Source organism: Triticum urartu, chromosome 7A (assembly GCF_056163025.1).
Source record: "Triticum urartu cultivar PI428250 chromosome 7A, HENAU_Tu73, whole genome shotgun sequence".
Lineage (NCBI taxonomy): Eukaryota > Viridiplantae > Streptophyta > Magnoliopsida > Poales > Poaceae > Triticum > Triticum urartu.
Window position 1 is genome coordinate 229,535,099 of NC_141879.1, and position 14,902 is coordinate 229,550,000.

The 14,902-nt window shown below is 46.7% G+C and overlaps 1 pseudogene; it reads left to right on the plus strand.

Annotated features, from left to right (window-relative positions):
- LOC125518683 (alpha-1,3-arabinosyltransferase XAT3-like) overlaps positions 1-14,902 on the plus strand; it is a 191,286-nt pseudogene that overhangs the window by 109,871 nt on the left and 66,513 nt on the right.

Sequence of the window (14,902 nt, forward strand, 5' to 3'; positions counted from 1 at the left end):
CAATTCCTACAAACATATGTTCCTCCATCATAATAATTTTCAGTAGCATCATGAATTAATTCAACAATATAACCATCACATAAAGCATTCTTTTCATGAGCCACAATCATAGAATTTTTGTTACTCCCTACATAAGCAAATTTATTGTCATGGATAATGTAAGTGCATCTAGTGCCACCCCTAGTTGGTTTTGGAGTATTGACGACAAACCTGGTTGAGGGACTAATGTGTTTGTGAGAATTGCAGGATAACACAGGTAGAAGTCCCTCATCGATTCGGTTTTCCTACCAGAGATGACCCCTAAAAATGAATGAAGACATTGAAGTCAAAGGTGGTATGTGAAGACATTCACATTGAAGACTATGACAAGAGAAGACATCGCGTGAAGACTATGGAGCACGAAGACTTAGTTGTTTCATCGTTCTTTTTCTTCTTTGTTGAGTCATAGGAACCACCGTACTGTTAAGTGGGGTCCAAGTGAACCAGTCAGAATGACTGAAGTGATGCTTAACCCAAAATCCTATGTCTTCGAGCGAAGACAATAAGAGCAAATCTTATCCAGAGCTGGATAAGTCAGCTTTGCTTGTAGCCCAAGTAAAGTTGTCGTGTGTGTTTGAAATCTGACCGTTGGAACACGTGTCAGTTCCTTAGTGACCCAGGGTCATTTCGAACAAATCAGGTCGGGTTACCTAGTGTCTATAGATAGCCCACCCCCTACAACCATAAATGGTTGGCTGCTCGGAGTTAGTATACGGCTTTTGTCGTTTGAGAGCAACCCACATCGAAGCTTTTGCGCGAGAATTCCTTGCGAGGACAAAGCCCTAAACACCCAGAGCCAAAGAGTGTTAGGCATCACTAAAGTCTTCTTGTCTGTGTGATCTGAAGAGTTATTACACTTGAGGACTGTGTATCCTCCAGCCGGTTAGGCGTTGCGTTCTGAGCATCCAAGAGTCATTGTGGATCGCCGGTGAACGAAGTCTGTGAAGGTTTGGAAGTCAACCTTGAAGACTTACCAGAGTGATTGGGCGAGGACTGAGTGTCCTTAGCTCAAGGGGAATAAGGTGAAGACGCGGTCTTCTGAGTTGAATCTCAGCCTCCCTAACCAGACGTACAGTTGTCACAGCAACTGGAACTGGTCCAACAAATCATTGTCTTCAACGAGCCACTGGTTCCATCCTTCCCATCACTTTATTTTCATATTGGTCCTTGTGAAGTCATTGCCTGTTTGCATTATCTATTTTGTCTTCACTGTGTGACTGCTGTTCTGATTAGCTTCATACTATCTTCCATCCTGATCTATACTGCCTAGCTGTTGTTAGTCTTTGTGCTTTCATCTCTCTGAATACTTGACTATGGCTTGCTTAGTGTAGTCTACCTTCCGCTGCATGGTAATAGGTTTGTTTCTATTGTTTGTCTTCGAAACTTCCATGTTTTGAAGACTTACATAAAAACTGCCTATTCACCCCCCTCTAGTCGATCACTAGCACTTTCAATTGGTATTAGAGCAAGGTACTCCCTCGTTCTATGTGATTCGGTTTAACCACCTGGAGTTTTAGCTATGTCGACTGCAGGGATAATCAAAGTCTCCGCTACGTGCCCAGTCTTCGATGGAACTGAATATCCCTACTGGAAGAATAAGATGCACATGCATCTTGAAGCCATTGATGTCGACCTCTGGTATGTTGTCAAGAATGGCGTCCCCAAGGCTGGTGAAGGTGTCACCGCTGCTGATGTCAAGAAGTCCATTCAACTGGACTCCACTGCCAAGAACATCATCTGTGGTCATCTGACCAAAGGGCAGTATGGCCGTGTGAGTGCTCTGGAAACATCTAAGCTAGTCTGCGACTGGCTCTCCAAGGTCAACGAAGGCGTCTCAACCCAGAGAGATCAAAGAATTAGTGTCCTTCACAACCGCTTCAAGAGAAACGACAATGAGAATGTTCAGCTCACATTTGATCGACTCACTGACATCACAAATGAGCTTCAAGACCTCGATGCGACTGAGATCACCAAGCATGAAGTCGTCAAGACACTCCTGAGATCACTTGACAGCTCGTTTGACACCCTAGCCCTGATTATTCAAGAATGCCCTGACTTCAAGACACTTGATCCGTCTGACATACTTGAAAGGCTCAACACACATGAGTTTCAGCTGTCTGAGAAAATAGACATCCATGGTCCCAACTATGGGCGAACTCATGCTTTGAAGGCAAAAGCTGTTTCCTCATCTGAAGAAGAATCTGATTGCAGTTCGGATGATCCTGAAGACATTGGAAAGGAGCTTGCTATGCTTGTGAAGAAGTTTCAGAAGTTCACCAAGAAGAAAGGCTTCAGAAAGTCCTCAAGATCCAGCTCAAGGAATGATGAAGCTTCTGCTCATGACTACAAGAAGAGAACATGTCACAAGTGCAAGAAACCTGGTCACTACATCTCTGAGTGTCCGCAGTGGGACAATGAGAACAACAACAAGAAGAAGAGCAAGAAGTATGATTCTGACGACAAGAAGAAGAAGAAATACTCAAAGTCTTCTTCCAAGTCTTCCTCAAAGTCTTCATCACACAAGAAGAGCTCATCTGGCAAGGCTCGTGCGTTTGTTGGCAAGAAAATGGATTCAGAGGAGGAGTCCGCTTCTGAGGAGACGGAGGTGGAGTCTGAGGAGGAGTCCGATTCTGGCGTTGCAAGTCTGGCTACAGCATCCAAGTCCATCTTCAACACTGAAGACAATGACTTCATCACCGACGCCGATGCTAATGACAAGGACAACTCCGCTCCCACCTACTACTTCATGGCACGCGGTGCCAAGGTAAACTCACGCACTACTCACTATTAAACATCCAGTGAAGATGACTCTGATTGTGGTTCCAAACCCAGCTACAAAACACTTGCTAAAATTGCAACTGAACAACAGAAAGCTATGGAACATATTCAAAAACTGTTAGACAAAAGCGATGACCTGTTAGACGCTGAAATGACTCGATCTCAGTCCTTAATTGAAGACATAAAAAATCTTCATGTTAAGTATGAGGAACTTGAAAGTCGTCATGAAACGCTCTCAACAACTCATGAAAAGCTTTACTATGATTATCTTCAAAGGAAGCATGATCTTGAGGAATTGAGAGCGGCTCATGAAGATCTTCAAAAGGAAAATGAGTCACTTCGCGCCAAACAGATCAGTTCCGCTCAGGAAGGATTTGAACCACCATGTCTTAAATGCATTGAGCGTGACAACGCTACTTCTATTGCTGGATGTTCTACTGCTGCTACTATTGTAATGTCTTCAATTGTTGATGTGGTAACTAACCCCTCTGCTGAGGATACCACTGCGATTGCTGATGAAAATGCTAGGCTGAAGACATTGCTTGAAACAGGGATGTACAAAAGTCTCAAAGGGCATCAGACACTATGTGATGTCCTCAAAAGGCAGATCCTGAACCGAAACCCTAGGAAAGAGGGTGTTGGGTTCGAAAGGAAAATGAATGCTGATGGCTCCTACTGGAAACCTGAGCAGTACCCCAAAACCACATGGGTTGCTGCAAAGGAACCTTCAGTGGATCCATCCACCCTATCTGGCTTCACTTGTGCTAATCCCATTGTTATTGATGAATCCTTTGATGCAAACTATAAACTATTTAAGAATCAGAAGGGTGAAGTGTTTGCCAGGTATATTGGTACTAACCGCAGGTATGGGCCACCTATGAAGAAAGTCTGGGTGCCGAAAAAGTGGTTGGAGAATCTTCCTGTGAATGTCGTCATGACACCACAAGTGAAGAAGACAAACCCCAGACCACAGGCTTCATATGGTCCAAAGGCTTCATACAGACGGAGGACTCACCTGAGTCGCACTAACGCAAATGTTTTGCAGGGAAACCATACTCAGGCCTATGAATATGAGCGCGTTTCATCAAACCGCCATGTTCATACGACCACGAACTACTCTGCTTATTCTTATGAGTACTATTGTCCTCCTGCAAGACTATTTGCTAGGGCTCCAAAGCCAAAGTTCTCAGATGCTACACTTAGACTCATTGCTTCGAAGCCACCCTTGAAGATGTGGGTGGCTAAGAAAGCTTAACTCTCTTTTGCAGGGAAAGGGCGCTAGCCGAAAATCAAATTTGTCTGAAGCTATTGCTGGGGACCTTAAACATCTTGTAGGGTGCAAGATCAAATGCCCAAATGGTCTTATTATGTATTTTGTTCCTGAGTCGCTTGCTACTTGCCCTATCAGTCTTAACCTCGATCTAAGCTTTCATAATCCACTTGCTCGTCAAATGTTTATGCTTCACAATTCTCTTCATGAAGCCTATCCCCCTAACTGCACTATAGGGTATGAAACCAGCTGCTTCAGAATGGATTATTGATAGTGGGTGTACCAATCACATGACTGGCAAGGGAAGACTTCTCATGGACTCAACTTTACGTCCATCTGATAAGAGTCACTTCACATTTGCTGATACTGGTAAAAGCAAGGTATTGGGTCTAGGTAGAGTTGCAATCTCAAGGGATCAACACATGGATAAAGTGATGCTTGTTGAAACCCTTGGTTTCAACTTAATATCTGTCTCAATGCTTTGCGATTTAAACATGATTGTGCTATATGGAAAATATCATTGCCTTGTTCTAATGGAATCTGACAAGTCTCTAGTCTTTGAAGGGTATCGGAAAGATGATTTGTACGTGGTAGATTTCTCAGCAGGACCACAGCTTGCCGTATGTCTTCTAGCAAAAGCCTCAGAATGTTGGCTCTGGCATCAGAGACTAGGGCATGCTGGCATGAGGAACTTGCACACTCTTGCAAAGAAGAAGCATGTCATAGGCATTGAGGGCGTCAAGTTCAAGAAGGACCACCTATGCGGTGCCTGTGAAGCTGGAAAGATGACGAGGGCCAAGCATCCCTCGAAGACAATCATGACAACGACTCAACCCTTCAAACTGCTACACATGGAACTCTTCAGTCCCACTCACTACTCAACTCTTACTACTACTGCTTGTCTCTATGGCTTCGTCATTGTTGATGATCATGCAAGATATACATGGGTGCATATAATCCTCTACAAGACTGAAGTGCAGGATGTCTTCAGACGCTTCGCCAATCGAGCCATGAACAACTATGGCGTCAAGATCAAGCACATCAGAAGTGACAATGGCACTGAATTCAAGAACACTGGCCTCGACACTTATCTTGATACTTTGGGCTTCACTCATGAGTTCTCATCTTTGTACACGCCGCAGCAGAATGGCGTCGTGGAACGCAAGAACAGAATACTTATTGAGATGGCCCGGACGATGCTTGATGAATACAAGACTCCAAGAAAGTTTTGGCCTGAAGCCATTGATATTGCATGCCATATTATCAACCGTGTTTATCTTCACAAGATTCTGAACAAAACATCATATGAGCTCCTCACTAGTAAGAAGCCAAATGTCAGTTACTTCAGAGTATTTGGTGTCAGGTGCTGGATCAAGGATCCACATCACACTTCAAAATTTGCACCGAAAGCACATGAAGGTTTTATGCTTGGATACAGAAAGGACTCGCACTCCTACAGAGTCTTCAACCTCTTTCACTATAAAGTGATTGAAACTGTGGATGTGCGGTTCGATGAGACTAACGGCTCGCAAAAAGAGCACCTACCAAATGTGCTAGATGAAGTTCCATCCAGTGAATCCATCAAGCTTATGGGAACTGGAGAAATCATACCGTCTGAAGCTCAGCCTGAAGAGGAACTCATCATCTCTACACCTGATCAACCTGAAGACAATGCTCAGCTTGAAGACAATCCTTCCAACGATGACAATGATCAGCAAGAGCAAAATCTTCGTCCTGTTCATCCTCGGGTTGCAAATGAAGTACATATTGAGAGAATAATTGACAACATCAATGCACCTGGTCCACTCACTCGTTCAAGGGCAACACAACTAGAATTTTTTTTGGACACTTCGCATTTGTCTCAATATCTAAACCAAAGAAAGTTGATGAAGCCTTCATGGAACCTGAATGGATTCAAGCTATGCAAGAAGAGCTTCAACAATTTGAGTTGAATAATGTATGGGAACTGGTCAAGTGTCCTCATCCTCGTAAGCACAATATCATAGGCACTAAATGGATATATCGCAAAAATCAAGATGAGCATGGTCAAGTTGTCAGAAACAAAGCTCGTCTCGTTGCTCAAGGATACACTCAAGTTGAAGGAATTGACTTCGATGAAACATTTGCTCCTGTGGCTAGGCTTGAAGCTATACGCATACTGCTGGCCTATGCAAATCATCATAACATTCTTCTGTATCAAATGGATGTGAAGAGCGCTTTTCTCAATGGCAAGATTGAAGAAGAAGTGTATGTTGCACAACTGCCTGGCTTTGAAGATCCAAAACATCCTGACATGGTTTACAAGCTCAACAAGGCACTGTATGGCCTTAAACAAGCCCCTCGAGCTTGGTTTGACACACTCAAAGACTTCCTGAAGAGCAAAGGCTTCAAACCTGGTTCCCTGGATCCCACTCTCTTCACGAAGACATATGATGGTGAACTGTTTGTGTGCCAAATATATGTGGATGACATTATCTTCGGCTGCACTAATCAGAAATACAGTGATGAGTTTGGATACATGATGCAAGAGCAATATCAGATGTCCATGATGGGAGAGCTGAAATTCTTCCTTGGTCTTCAAATATGACAGCAACACAACGGCATCTTCATATCTCAAGAGAAATACCTCAAAGATTGCCTGAAGAAGTTTGGAATGCAAGACTGCAAAGGTTACACGACGCCAACTCCAGCTAAACACCATCTGGGTCCCGACGACAATGGTAAAGAGTTCGATCAAAAGGTATATCGCTCCATGATTGGTTCTTTGCTTTATTTATGTGCATCTAGGCCAGATATCATGCTTAGTGTTTGCATGTGTGCCCGATTCCAAGCGTCACCAAAGGAATCGCATCACTTAGCTGTGAAGCGAATTCTTCGATATTTGGCTCACACCCCAACACTAGGATTATGGTATCCAAAGGGCTCAGAGTTTGATCTAGTTGGATTCTCGGATGCTGATTATGCTGGTGACAAGGTGGATCGCAAGTCTACATCAGGCACATGTCACTTTCTGGGACGATCACTTGTATGTTGGTCTTCAAAGAAGCAGAACTGTGTATCTCTCTCCACTGCTGAATCTGAATACATTGCTGCTGGATCTTGCTGCGCTCAGCATCTATGGATGAAGCAAACACTCAAGGACTATGGCATTCATATGAAGCAAGTGCCACTCTACTGCGACAACGAGAGCGCCATCAAGATTGCTAACAACGCAGTTCAGCACTCGAAGACAAAGCACATTGAAATTCGTCATCACTTTCTCAGAGATCATGTCATGAAGGAAGATATTGATATCATACACGTCAACACTGAAGAGAAACTGGCAGATATCTTCACCAAGCCCTTGGATGAGAAGAGGTTTTGCAAGTTACGGTGTGAGCTAAATATCTTGGAATCCTCAAATGTCCTGTGATCAGGCACACATCCTAACACTTATGCATGTTGATGACTTAGATGTGCAACACACGAAGTAACGTATGTCTTCAATCAATGAAGACTTACATTCTAAGTGTGAATACATTAACGTGGAATTTGACTTTGGAGCGCCACGATAATTGTGCGCCGTGTCTGGGTCAAATATTTCCTATACGGTGGGTAACGCCACCACCAAACTCCTGTTTGGAATACTTTTTGTTGGTGTTACATTTGCAAAGTCTTCGCTTTCTGTTTGTCTTCAATGTTAACATGGCTTCATGTTTGTCGGTGTCAAAACCGGCGGATCTTGGGTAGGGGGTCCCGAACTGTGCGTCTAGGCGGATGGTAACAGGGGGCAGGGGACACGATGTTTTACCCAGGTTCGGGCCCTCTTGATGGAGGTAAAACCCTACGTCCTGCTTGATTTATTCTTGATGATATGGGTATTACAAGAGTTGATCTACCACGAGATCGGAGAGGCTAAACCCTAGAAGCTAGCCTATGGTATGATTGTTGTTGTCCTACGGACTAAAACCCTCCGGTTTATATAGACACCAGAGGGGGCTAGGGTTACACAAGGTCGGTTACAAAGGAGGAGATATACACATCCGTATTGCCTAGCTTGCCTTCCACGCCAAGTAGAGTCCCATCCGGACACGAGACGAAGTCTTCAATCTTTTATCTTCATAGTCCGACAGTCCGGCCAAAGGATATAATCCGGCTATCCAGATACTCCCTAATCCAGGACTCCCTCAGTAGCCCCCGAACCAGGCTTCAATGACGATGAGTCCGGCGCGCAGTTTTGTCTTCGGCGTTGCAAGGCGGGTTCTTCTCCATCTTTCGAACATTTGTAAAGCAGTGTACGGTCCCATAAATGTTTGGACCTCTTGGCTTCTGTGCCCAATAAGGGTTTTCTCCCACGCGTCGAATGAATACGAGGCGCCAGGGCGTTTTTACATTCGCCCCCTAGCCAGATAAATAAATTGTCTATTAAAGGGATGGGGATCCTTAGATCCGATCCATACCATCCTCCCCCAGCGAGAGTCCATCAGAGCGTGTTCCGTAAAGATCCATTCCAGCATGGCCGACCTCCGCAGCTCCTCCTCCCGCCCCCGAAGCCCTAAGCCCAGTGATTGGGAAAGGTGTTTAGTCCCACACAGTCGCTTAGTCGAACTACAGACTAAGGGATTTCTCCCTCCGGCGTACATGGTTCCTGTTCGAGCCGGGCTTGCCACCTATAATGGCGGAGAGAAAGAGGAGAGCTTTCCCTGTCCCTCTATGGGGGAACGGGCCTGCCTTGTTCCCTATCTATTAAGGGGACTCAGATTTCCAATTCATCCGTTCCTCTGCGGGCTCCTGGAGTTCTACGGCCTCCAATTACACAATTTCACCCCCGCCTCCATCCTACATATCGCCGGCTATGTGGCTCTCAGCGAGTTGTTCCTGGGCTGCGAGGATCGCTTCGAGCTGTGGAAAAGGCTATTTTGCCTCGTCCCTCGCACACAGAGGGGGGCACTTTATCAAGTGGGCGGAGCCGAAATATGGCGCATCGCCGATACCGGATACCTGTCTGGTACTCCGAAGAAGTCACCCGAAGACTGGCCTTCAGAATGGTTTTATATGGAGGACGTTCCCCTTCCAGACCCTGTTCGGCGGGGTCTTCCTGAGTTCAACAATGCTCCTCTGAAGAAACGCCGAAGTTGGCGCCCACGGAGCCCCCAGATGGAAGACAATGGAGAAGTCCTCTATCTAATGAACCGAATTAAAGCACTGGCTTGATCAGGATTGATAGTAATCGAAGTTATGTCGATTTGCATAATGCGGGGAGTGCAACCACTTCAATATTGTGGGCACCCCTTGTGGTGTTATAACGGGGCAGATGACGCCACCCGCTGCGGGCGTAAAGGTCCGGACAATGCTGCCGCTTTAGCGAAAATTCTGTCCGAATTGTTCAAGGGTGAGGAAGAGGAGTTCACCTGCATCAAGCCACGGGATGGATTCTCCATGTACAATCCTCCAAGCTGGGTAAGTTATACCTCCCTGCTCCCATTTTTCCCGCATTCTTTGTCGTAAGTATTCACCTTGCCACTTTGCGGCAAGAACTGCGAAAAGCCATAAAGGAGGTCAGCAGCCCTTCTCCACAACCAGAGGGCCCTGACCGGGCCCTCGACTCCAGACTTGAAGAAGATTCGGTTATATTCATGGAGCTGATAGACCGACAGTTCCATCAGTTAAGCTGCGACGATGCCATGGTGGCCATTACGGCCGACTATCCCGGACTGCTCCCTGCATCGCACGTAAGAAAAACCAAAAATCCCAACTCCAAAACTAGGATCCCCTTTTAGACACTTCACCCACCATATACACATGGCATTTTTACAGGGAAGTCATTCGGGATGCCCTGCCGAACCCGCAGCAACGCGCCAACAGGAGGCACCGAGGCCGAGTAGGCCAAAAAGGAAGGCGGTCAGGACGGAGACGCCGGCGCAAAGGTATAACAAACCCCGCTCCGTGGTTATCGTCTTTCTCGAAATATAATGACACTCATGTTTCTTTGTCAGAAAAAATGCTCGCCGGAATATGTCCGGCGATGTTACTAATCACGCTTCCACCAGCCGGGCGCCAGGACCGGACATAGAGGCGGAAGCCGATATGGGGCGGGCGCCGGATAATCCCCCTATAGAGGATGTGTCACATCCCTAGTTCTGGTATGCTCTGAGCTAGCTAGTCACTAGTTGCATCATGTCTAAATTTCTTTTACACCTGAAATGGGGATTGTTCAAACCCTAGCACTAAATCAATCTATCTAGGCTTGATTAAAATCTTTTTCAATAAACCCAAAATGTCCCTAAGAAAAGTTCATGATTTCTGGTTAAGGTGAAAACCTCTCCCAAAAATGATGAATATATTTTTAGGTCATCTTTGGATTTTTGAATTAACACAAAAGTATTTGAATTGGAGCCATTTAAATGCTATATATATTTTTTAAATGGTCCAAATATTCTGAAGTTATTTGTGGAGCCCTGAAATAATTCAGTTAACCTCCAAAATAATTTTCAGAATTATCTAAAATGATTTAGTTCCTAAACTAAATCAGAACAAAGAAAACAAAATAGTAAAAGAAAAATAGGAAAAGGAAGAGGTTACCTGTGGCTTACCTGGCGCCCACTTGGCCAAGCGCTGTGCAGCCCAGCCCACTAGCCTGTGACAGTCGTCGTCCTCCTCCCGCCAGTCGGATAGGGCGCGTGCCCGACACGCGCGCGTGCTCTGCGTGCCACGCGAGCTGCCTGCCTGCCCTCCCCTGCCAGCGCGACGCCTCGAATGATCCCGCCACCGCTGTATTGATCGAGCCGGCCTCTCCAGTCCTTCCCCTCGCCTCTCCCTCACTCCCCTCCACCCATGGCCGAAGCCGCCATGGACGTGCCGCCGTAGTTCTCGCGGCCACCGCCATCCACGCGCCTCCCCGTGCTATCCCCACTGTCCGCCTCGACGCCGTGAAGCTGCCCCCTAAACAAGCGCAAGCCAGGACGCTCTGCCGTGCTGTCCTCGACCTCATCTACAACCTCGGGCTCCGTCGATCGCCCTCGCCGATTCGTCGTCCACAGCACGCCCCGAGCTCGCCAGAGGCACCAACAGAACCGCTGTGAGCTCCACCGTCTTCTCCCCTGCTCCCCGTGCTCGTCTGCATCCTCTAACTCCCCGAGCCACCAGAGCCGAGAGCTCCTCGCCGCCGTTCATGAAGCGGCCGTGGCTAGTGCAAGCTCAGATCGCCCCTGAGCACATCATCGTGCTCGGGCTGCTCCCAGGAGACGAACACACCTGCTAGCTCGCCTTCCCGTGCGTTGTAGCGAGTAGCTGGTCTTGCCTGAGCTTCAGCCACCGCTGATTTGGTCGCCGTCGTCGTCTCCGGCGACCATTTGGTCCCGTTCTGCCGCCAATCAACGCGGACGAGTTCTAGAGCTCCAACGGTGCCACCGGAGAAACGAACCATGGCCTGTGGTGCGATTCCGCGCATCGCCGCCGTCTCGGCACCTCGCTAGTGACTAAACGCCGGCCTAACCCCGATCAGGTTAGTGCTAACGGCCCACCCGTGCCACTGACATGCGGGACCAGCCCGCCTAATTAACCTAGGTTAGCTTAGGTTAAATACTAATTAACCAAGTTAGTTAGTTTAGTCACTGAAGTGCGGGACCCACTGGTCAGTTTGACCCTGGCCGCCCTGTTGACCCGCTGACATCACTATGACATAATGCTGATGCAATAAAACATTTTTCAGGATTTATTCTTTTACAGGAAATTCCAGAAAATTGCCTAAACTTCTAAAAATCATAGAAAATCAACCGTAACTCCAAATGAAAGAAATTATATATGAAAAATTATCAAAAAAAATCCAATCTATCCATTTATGCTACTTTCATGCATGTTCAACCAACTTATACCCTCTGTATAAGTGAAAACATGATAATGGCATTTTAAATACCCCTTATGGAGTTTGCATATGAACCCTTGGTTCATATGGACTTCATTTAAATTGTTGCTAGATGCATTAGTACAAATCATAGCATATTGCCATGTCATGATCATGCATCATATTGTCGCATTTGCATTGATTGTGTTCTTCTCTATTGCCGGTGCTTGTTCCCTCTTGGTAGGCGTATCCCGACGATGAGTTCGATGACACCGATGAAGAGCTATAATATCTTCAGAAGTGCCAGGCAAGCAAAACCCCCTTGTTCATTCCGATACAATCCCACTCTCTCGCTCCTGCTCTCTTTTACTGCATTAGGACAACAGCGATTCAACTGTTACATGCTGCGGTAGCTGAACCCCTTTCCTCTGCATGACATGTCATTGCCACAGTAAATAGATGAAACCCACTAGCATGAGTAGGAGTTGTTTGAGCCCTGATGTGCCTACTCATTCATGTTTTTTTGTCATGCCTGCTACTGCTTAGAGTTGAGTCAAGTCTGATTCATTGGGGATGAATTGGAATGTGGGGAACATGTCCTACTGTTGAGAGCTAAGTGTGTGAACACGATTTGGTAAAGGTAGCGGTGAGAGGCCATGTAGGAGTACATGGTGGGTTGTCTCATTGTAGCCGTTCTTAGGAACTGAGTTTTGTGTTTGTGATCCATGAACAGCTACTACCACACATTGGAATGCTTAAGTGCCCCTCTCGACTTATTAATCAACCTGATCTCTGTCCAGGAGTTGCAACTAGTTTCTGGTGTTTGTAGGTAGTGTTAGTAGTCTACCAAGTGGCACCCAGTACAGGTGGGCTTGGGACAGACTAGGCACAGTGGCACGGTGTGCCAAGTGGCACCCGGATGGTGGGCTTGGGAACCCCACTCACATCGTTTGGGGCCGTGAGTGACACCCCGGCCGGATCTCCTTGCGGATGGAACCCGAATAGGCGATAAACCTGGACTAGAGACTTGTTGGTTAGTCAGGTCGTGGCCGACTCCCTCGCCAGGCTTCCGCTTGAAGGTTGCTGAGATACACGATGTGTACATGGTGGTAAGTGGAGAGAGCGTGTGTGAAGAAGTACACCCCTGCAGGGTTATCATTATCTATTCGAATAGCCGGATTCCTCGGATATGGAAACTTGGACCCCTTGCATAGTTCATAGACAAGTGAAAGTGGATACTCTAAAATGCGCAAGATAAGCATGAGTGCTATGGATGGCCTTCTCGTAGGGAGACGGGAGCGGATCCATAGTGGTGTATTGAAATGGTGAATATGTGGACTCATGTGCGCCACCTCAAAAGAGTTACTTGCAGTCGTAGTTCAGGATAGCCACCGAGTCAAAGCTGGCTTGCTGCAGTCAAACTCCACCACCCCCTTTATTGATACCGATGCATATGTAGTTAGTTCTGATGTAAGTCTTGCTGGGTACATTTGTACTCGTGTTTGCTTATTTTATTTTTTGTAGAGAGACTTAAGTCTCGCTAGTAGTTCCGTGTGGACTTCGACGTTTAGCTTGATACCTCAGCTACCATCTTGAGCCCTCGGCAGGGTCTTGTAGATAGTCCGGCTTCTCAGCCTTCTTCATTTGTAGTTGTCTGTACTCAGACAAGTTAAGCTTCCACATGTGCTTGTTGCTTGTATGCTCTGTATGTTGGGGTCATGAGACCCATGTTTGTAATGCTTGGCTCCTCGGAGCCTAATGAATAAATACTTGAGTCGTAGAGTTATGTTGTGATGCCATGTTGTATTTACACATATCGAGCATATTGTGTGTATGATTGAAATGATTGGTATGTGTGGGATCCGACAATTTAGTTGTTTATCCTTGGCAGCCTCTCTTATGGGGAAATGTAGTCTAGTGCTTCCATGAGCCATAGTAGTCCGCTAAAGCCTGGTTCACCGGAGTCCTGCTAGGCCAGCACTACCGCTCAGGACACTTGACTGTTCGGCATGTGTTTCACCTCGTTCCTGTGTCTGTCCCTTCGGGGAAATGTCACGCGGTGACATCCGGAGTCCTGCCTAGCCTGCTACAGCCCGGGTTCCCGGAGTCCTGTTAGCCCAGTGCTACAACCCGGATTCACACGCTGCTGACCAACATGCTCGATGTGATTCATGTATGCCTGTCCCCATAGGTTGGTGCCGCTTTGGGTTCACGACTAGCCATGTCGGCCCGGGTTCTCTGTCATATGGATGCTAGCGACACTATCATATACATGAGCCAAAAGGCGCAAACGGTCCCGGACCATGGTAAGGCGAAACCCGGGGAAATACCGTGCGTGAGGTCGCAAAGTGATATGAGGTGTTACCGGCTAGATAGATGTGACTTGGAATCGGGGTCCTGACAGGATGCAGATAGATTATCTGCTACAAACTCAGAGGTGGAAAGCGCCATGAATCATAGGCGCCGCCGGGCCGTACTCCGTGACGCTTGTTTCTCACCAGAGGCATTTGATGCCTTCAATTCTCGAGAGGCGTACCTCCGAGCTGCTCAAGATGGTCTAGCCAGAGCCACAGATCAATATGTAAAGGATGTACAGGTAAGTAAATCTGATGATTTATATGTATCAGTAGCCCCTGAGACTTGAAACAGTTAGCAGAACTGATTTAAGGATCATCTTTACTGTGCAGGTTCTTACATAGAAGAATACTAGGCTGTCACAGGAGCTAGAGGAATGCAAGACCCAACTGCGGGCTGCTGTGGCCGCATTGCAGGAACCGAAAAAGTCACCTGCTGGTAACATTTACTTTAAATAATGATGGTTACCATATATTGTGCAGCATGGCTGCAGATCTAACAACAGATGTTGCAGATGAATCCGGAGAAAATCCGGAGGACCAGCATGTTATGCGACAGCTAGAGGCTGGAAAACGCGTGCTGACTGAGGTTAGGCGGGAGAAAAACAATCTCCAAGACGCCAATATTAAGCTGAGCAT